Source organism: Carlito syrichta, unplaced genomic scaffold (genome assembly GCF_000164805.1).
Source record: "Carlito syrichta isolate Samal-C Ts95f unplaced genomic scaffold, Tarsius_syrichta-2.0.1 Scaffold288175, whole genome shotgun sequence".
Taxonomy (NCBI): Eukaryota; Metazoa; Chordata; class Mammalia; order Primates; family Tarsiidae; genus Carlito; species Carlito syrichta.
Genome location: NW_007232271.1, coordinates 1 through 5,746, shown reverse-complemented (window position 1 = coordinate 5,746; position 5,746 = coordinate 1).

Here is a 5,746-nt window from a genome sequence, read left to right as displayed (position 1 = left end):
AAACAAACAAACAAACAAAAAAAACCCCCTTCAAATCCCAAAGAGATTATGCAGCTTCCACAACAGCTCTACAGGGGATACATAAAAAGTTATTAAGCACAAAAGAAAGAAAAAAAAGAATGACCGTGCACTTCCTAAAAGAACAGGAGAACACAGAATCCACAGAGAATACACTACGACTGCAAACTTGAAAACACACACACACACATCAACCCAAAAGCTAAAAGAAAATAAATAAACAAAAAGTCAAGAAACTTTATAAGAACCTCATGATGGGGATAAACAATCACATTTCAGTAATCAGCCCAAATATGAATGGACTAAATGCACCACTAAAAAGACACAGAATGGCAAACAGGATAAAAAACTGTGACCCAATAATTTTCTGCATCCATGAAACTCATCTCACCAAAAGGGACACACACAGACTCAAAGTTAGAGGATGGAAAATGAGTATCCAGGCGAAAGCATCACAAAAGAAAGCAGGCGTTATGATCTTAATATCAGACAAAACAATCTTTAAGCTATCAAAAATTTTAAAAGATACAGAAGGACACTACATAAAAGGCTCAATCCATTAACAAGAAATATCCATCCTAAAAATGTATGCACCCAACACAGGAACACCAGCATTTATAAAGTAAATACTAAGTAAACTAAAAAAAGATATTGGCTCTAACACTATTTTTAAAAAATAATCAATATATTTTATTATGATATTGTGGGGTACAGTTAAGGGTTAGGTATACAAATATGCTTCATTCAGGCACCCTTGTTGATAAGGCTCTAACACTATTAGCTGAGGACTTAATGCACTAACAACCCTAGATAAATCATCAAGGCAAAAAGTCAACAAAGAGATCTGGAACCTCAACTTGATGCTTGACCAAATGGACTTAATAGATACCTACAGAATACTCCACTCAACAACCACAGAATATACATTCTATTAATCACCAAATGGAATGTACTCTGAGATTGATCACATCCTTGGCCATAAATCAAGCATAAACAAATTTAATAAGATTGAAATACTGTCATGCACCTTCTCAGACCACAGTGGAATAAAAACAAATATTAATACTAACAAAATTACCCCCAAACCCACAAAGACATGGACAGTAAACAGCATGATCCTGAATGACTACTGGCTCAACACAGAAATCAAAACAGAAATTAAAGAATTCCTGGAAACAAATGAAAATGAAGAAACATCCTACCAAAACTTCTGGGGGTGCCATGTAAACAGTTCTAAGTGGGGAATCTATAACTCTATGAACACACATCAAGAAATGGAAAGATCACAAGTTAACAGCCTAACAAATCACCTATGGAAGCTGGAAAGACAAGACTACCAATACCCCAACTTTAGCAGAAGAATCCAGATCACCAAAGTAAAATCCAAAATACAGACATAGAAGAAAAAAAAAATTGTAGGCAAAAATCAACAAAACCAAAATCTGGTTCTTTGTAAGAATAAACAAGATTGATGGACCCCCTAGCTAGAATTACCAAGAGAAAGAGAGAGAAAGGCCAAATAAGCACAATCAGACATACAAAAGATCAAATCACAATTGACCGTGAAGAAATGCAAAAAAATTATCAGAGACTACTATGCATACCTGTGTGGAAACAAACTCAATAACCTAAATTAAATGGAGGTCTTTCTGACATCATATAATCTCTCAAACTTGAAAAAAGATAACACCGAGACACTAAATAGACCAATAACAACCAAGGAAATTGATGTTATTATGATAAAACTACCTACTTAAAAAAAAAAATCCTGGACCAGATGGTTTCCAGCGGAATTCTACAAAATGCTGATACTAATCCCATTGAAGGTATTCCAGGCAATTGAGAAAGAGGGAATTCTCACCAAATCATTTCACGAAGTTAACATACTGATAGCCAAACCGGGTAAAGAGTCAACAAAAAAAGAGAACTACAGACCAATATTATTAATGAACATAGATGCAGAATTCTCAAAAAGATTCTAGCAAATCGGATCCAACAACACATCTCAAAAATCATCCACCATGACCAAGTAGGCTTCATCCCCAGGATACAGGGCTAGTTCAACATCCCCAAGACCATAAATGTAATTAATACATCAATAGATGTAAAAACAAGAACCACATGATTATATCTTTAGATGCAGAAAAAGTTTTTGATAAAATCCAGCATCGCCACTTTTTTTTTGAGTTGGAGTCTCACTCTGTTGCCTAGTTTGGAGTTCAGTGGCATGCTCACGGCCACTGCTGCCTTGACCTGCTAGGCTTAGGCAATCCTTTCACCTCAGCCTTCCAAGTAGTCAGAACTACAGGCACACACTACCATGACTGGCTGATTTCTGGATTTATTGCCGTGATGAAGTCTCGCCAAGTTGTCCAGGCTGATCACAAGCCTGTGGGCTCAGGAAATCCTCTCACCTCAGCCTCTCAAAGTGCTGGGATTGCAGGCTTGAGCTACTGTGCCTGGCTCAGAATCCATTCTTGAAAAAAACCCTCAAATACATAGGCATAGAGGGAAAATAACTCAAAATAGCAAGTGCCATCTATGATAAACCCATAGCCAGCATATTTCTAAATGGACAGAAACTGAAAATACTTCTCCTGAACACCAGAACAAGACAAGGCTGCCCACTCTCACCCCTCTTGTCCAACATTGTTTTGGAAGTCCTAGCTAGAGCAATTAGATAAGAGAAGGAAATCAGGGATATCCAAATAGGAAAAAAGAAAGTTAACTTAAACCCTCTTGGCTGATATTATGATACTATGCCTTGAAAACCCAAGAGGATCTGTCAACAATCTGCTTCCACTTATAAAGGGCTTTGGCAAAGTCTCGGGGTACAAAACAAATGTGCAAAAGACAGGTGCATTTTTTTTAATCAATATTTTTTATTATGATTTTGTGGGGTACAGTTAAGGGTTAGGTGTGCAATTACGTTTCATTCAGGCACCCTGTTGATAAGAGGTGTTTTCCCATCCCCAGACAGATATTTGCAACTGTTAATCTCATCTCCCTCCCCCCATAGTTTCCCAGTACCATCAGTCATTTTCTTATAGTATTACATTGGATGTTCAAGGTCCGTTATATGAGTGAGAACATGTGATACTCGGATCATTGTTTCTGTGAGAGGTCACTCAGTATTATAGACTCTAGTTTCATCCAGGTTGCTGCGAAATTCATGATTTTGTTCTTTTTATGGCTGTGTATTATTCCATCTTGTATATGTACCACATTTTTTAAATCCAGTCCTCTTTTGATGGGCAGCATGGTTGTTTCCAGGTTCTTGCTATTGTGAACAATGCTGCGATAAACATACGTGTGCAGGTATCTTTTTTATAGAGTGATTTGAGGTCTTCAGGGTGTATTCCCAGTAGGGGGACTGCGGGGTCATATGGAAAGTCGATTTTTAGAGCTTTTAGGAATCGCCACACTGTTTTCCACAGAGGTTGCACTAGTTTACACTCCCACCAACAGTGTAGAAGTGTTCCCTTTTCACCACACCCTCTCTAGAAGCTGTTATTTTTTGAGTTGTTGATAATTGCCATTCTGACTGGAGTTAGGTGGTATCTCAGTGTGATTTTGATTTGCATCTCCCAGATGATTAGTGAGGTTGAGCATTTCTTCATGTGTTTGTTGGCTGCTCGGATGTCTTCTTTTGTGAAGTATCTGTTCATATCTTTTGCCCATTTTACAATGGGGTTGTTTGTTTTTTTCTTTTCAGCACGTTTGAGTTCCTTGTAGATCCAGGATGTTAAGCCTTTGTCAGACCTGGAGTTGGCAAATACTTTTTCCTAGTCTGTAGGCTGTCTCACTGCTCTCTTGATGGTTTCTTTGGCTTTGCAGAAGCTTGTCAGTTTAATAAGGTCCCGCTTGTCTATTTTCTCTCTTATGACCTGTGAGTTTTGAGTTTTGTTCAGGAATTGGATGCCAGTTCCGATTTCCATGAGGGTATTTCCTTCCTTTTCTAAGGTTCTTATGGTTTGAGGTTTTACATTTAGGTCTCTGATCCATTTGGAGTTAACCTTTGTGCATGGGGATAGATAGGGGTCCTGTTTCAATCTTCTGCATGTGGTCAGCCGGTTTTCCCAGCACCATTTACTGAATAGGTTCTCCTCTCCCTAGTGGTAGGTGGTGGGGGCTTTGTCGAAGGTGAGTTGGTTGAGAAATTGAGGTTTTGCTTCTGGAATCTCAATTCTATTCCATTGATCTATATGCCTGTTCCTGTACCAATGCCAAGTTGTTTTGATGATTGTAGCTTTATAGTAAAGTTTGAAGTCTGGTAATATGATACCACCTGCTTTGTTTTTTTTGCTGAGGATTGTTCTGGCTATTATTGGACGTTTGTGTTTCCATATGATTCCTGTGTTGTTTTTTCCAGAACTGAGAAGAATGTTGCTGGTAATTTGATGAGTATTGCATTGAATTTGTAGATTGCCTTAGGTAAGATGGAAATCTTCACAATGTTGATTCTTCCAATCCATGAGCATGGGATATTTTTCCACTTGTTCGTGTCAGCTTTGATTTCTTTGAGCAGTGTTTTGTAATTTTCACTGTAAAGGTCTTTTACGTCTCTGGTTAGGAAGATGCCAAGGTATTTCATTTTTTTGTGTGGCTATTGTGAATGGAATTGTGTCTTTTATTTGGGTTTCTGTTTGTTTATTATTGGTGTAGAGAAATGCGATTGTCTTTTGTACATTTATTTTGTATCCTGAGACTTTGCCAAAGGCCTTTATCAATGTAAGGAGGCTTTTGACAGATTCTCTTGGGTTTTCAAGGTACACAGTCATATCATCTGCAAAGAGAGATAACTTGACTTCTTCTTTTCCTATTTGGATACCCCTGGTTGCCTCCTCTTCTCTGATTGCTCTAGCCAGGACTTCCAATACTATGTTGAACAGGAGGGGTGAGAGTGGGCATCCTTGTCTAGTTCCAGTTTTCTGGGGAATTGGTTCCAATTTTTGTCCATTTAGGAGTATGCTGGCTGTGGGTTTCTCGTAGATGGCTTTTACTATTTTGAGGTATGTTCCCTGTATGCCTAGATGTTCAAGGGTTTTTATCAAGAAGCAGTGCTGGTTTTTATCAAAAGCTTTTTCTGCATCTAATGATATAATCATGTGGTTTTTGTTTTGACATCTGTTGATGAATTTAATTACATTTATGGTCTTATGAATGTTGAACCAGACTTGCATCCCAGGAATGAAGCCTACTTGGTAATGGTGGATGATTTTTGAGATGTGTTGCTGAATCCAGTTTGCTAGGATCTTGTTGAGAATTTTAGCATCTATGTTCATCAAAGATATTGGCCTGTAGTTCTCTTTCTTTGTTGGATCTTTATCTGGCTTGGGGATCAATGTGATGTTGGCTTCGTAAAATGATTTGGGGAGAGTTCCATCTTTTTCAATCGCCTGGAATACCTTCAGTAGGATTGGTATCAGCTCCTCCTTAAATGTCTTGTAGAATTCTGCTGGAAAGCCATCTGGACCAGGGCTTTTTTTGTAGGAAGTTTTCTTATTATGTAGTTGATTTCCTTGATTGTTATTGGTCTATTTAGGGTCTCAATTTCTTCTTGTTCCAACCTAGGTAGGTTGTGTGATGTCAGAAAGTCCTCCATTTCCTTAAGGTTTTCAAGTTTGTTTCCATACAAGTGTACGTAGTAGTCTCTAATGATCTTTTGTATTTCTTCAGGGTCAGATGTGACTTCATCTTTTGTGTTTCTGATTGTGCTTATTGGGTT